This window comes from Montipora capricornis, unplaced genomic scaffold (genome assembly GCF_036669925.1).
Source record: "Montipora capricornis isolate CH-2021 unplaced genomic scaffold, ASM3666992v2 scaffold_410, whole genome shotgun sequence".
Lineage (NCBI taxonomy): Eukaryota > Metazoa > Cnidaria > Anthozoa > Scleractinia > Acroporidae > Montipora > Montipora capricornis.
Window position 1 is genome coordinate 43,431 of NW_027180141.1, and position 2,088 is coordinate 45,518.

A 2,088-nucleotide genomic window follows, 5' to 3' on the forward strand; every position below is an offset into this window, starting at 1 on the left:
AAGTAATGTCAGTGTGCATACATTTAAGTTCAAATAACAACATTTTTGATATCTCGCCAAGAATGCTGAATTTAGCATTTCCGAGCTTCAAGATTTCAAAGTTATTGTCTCCGGCGCTTGCTTGTTAGCCCCGCCACTCCCCCTCCCCCCCACCCCAATACAAAATACATTCCGCCGTCCCTGGACAAAACATCTTTATTCCTCTAATATTATTAGACTTAATCAATGTAGCTGATGTAGTAGTTTTTAACGAAGCGTGCGGCTCTTCTTTTTACCCACTCTACTTGTTTGAAGTGTTTTTTTAAGTGTGGCTCCCAATCTGAGGTAGCGTATTCCACGTGAGGTCGCACAAGTGCATTGAAAGTTGCCTCTTTCACACCCTCGAAGCAACTGCTCAGATTTCGTCGGAGAAATCCGAGTAATCGATTAGCTTTTTTTTAATTACATGGTGGATCCAGTCGAGATTTCTGGACAGTTCTACGCCCAGATAGGGGTGGTGGGAGACTGAATCCAACACTTTGCCCATAAGGACGTAGTTTTTGCTTCCTCGATATTCGTAGGACGTGGCACTTACTGGGGTTAAATTTCATTTGCCATTTCTGGGCCCATTCTCGAAGTGCTGTTAGATCTGACTGCAGTTTGACGGCATCATTATAAGACTCAATAGTGCTGTAAATCAAAGTATATTCGGCGAACACATGCATCTTTGAGGTACAATTTTCTCCTAGATCGTTAATGTATAAGAGAAACGAAAGGGGACCGAGGACTGTCTCCTGGGGAACCCCTAATGGAACTGGAATTTCCGGGGAGGTGTACCCATCAACGACAACTGACTGGCTTCGACACGTAAGCCATTGCGTTAGACAGGTGTTAAGGGCACCCCGTATGCATGCCATAGTAACGTAGTTTCACCAAGAGGCGCTGATGCGGAACCCCGGAATGTCCCAGGGCCGTCGGTGAATACGAAGTGATTTCCGGTAACTTCAGTTGGAAAGCGACTTGGTTTGAATTCGGTGCGAAGACCACACTAATCTACCCGGTACACCGTCGTAGTTTGAGAAAACAAATCTAGGATGTCTCTTAACGATGTATTTGCTGAACCAATGCTTGCTACAGATGATTATTTAAAAATATCTCTGAATCAACTGTTTAAACTTGACAAGAAAGGGTTGCTGCTGAAGATAGATGTGACCCTGCGATATAAACTTTATCCGATACAGGGGACAGGATTCGGGAGGCCACAAGTCCATCGTGCTCACCACAGGTGATGAGCACTTTTAACCGTGGAGCTTAGTTTCATTACAGTCGACGGCGTAAAACATATCTATCCAGGAACAAAACATCTTCCCAAGTCTTTGAAACACAAAATGGAGTACCTCGGTGCAATCAAGGCCAAGGGTCAGGAATTGATTGCAATAGCAGTGGCCGTGATGAAGCACTTTGGAAGCTACTTCAAGTTTTGCAACAACTGCCAACATTACTGCAACAAGTAGGCTGCAGCGATCGGTTTGGAGGGAGCGCGAAGCCTGACCGACGGCGACATGGTGGCAATAACGGGATAAGTGGCTGCAATTTTGGTTTTTCTGATTGCTATGTTGCGATAGAGCACGTAGACTGGACATCATTTAGCGGGTATACGGACCTCTTTTATTTCTTCAGTACAACTAGTTGCCTCGTGTATCTTCTTGCTGACTCCAGCCGCAGTTTTTGAGCAAATTGCCAGATGTCTAGCTTTCGTTTCTTGGAAACAGATATTGTTGTAACACTTCCACATTCCGGAAGCTTAACCGACTTAATAGGGAAAAACAAAATAGGTTGAAGAATTAAGTTTAGTTTGTATGCGTTTCCCTGGTATTAAAATATGGAGTACCCATATGAAGTCATGTAAAATAAAAAAGTGATATTAATTAGAAAATATTAAACAAAAACGATAGTCTGTTATCGGTTTTGCCAGTCACAAATACATGTATGAGATTAACATATATAGGCAAGGAACCTGAACCTCCGCTTCAGCCTTTCTTCTTCGGGTTTCAGGCCGAACGGAACCCTAAAGAAAAATCCCTAGAAAAAGAGAAAGTGACATTGAAC

General features: G+C 43.3%; 1 pseudogene; it reads left to right on the forward strand.

The window, feature by feature from the left end:
* The first annotated feature begins 618 nt into the window (after positions 1 to 618).
* Positions 619 to 1,693, forward strand: LOC138035481 (uncharacterized; annotated as a pseudogene).
* The last annotated feature ends 395 nt before the right edge of the window (positions 1,694 to 2,088 follow it).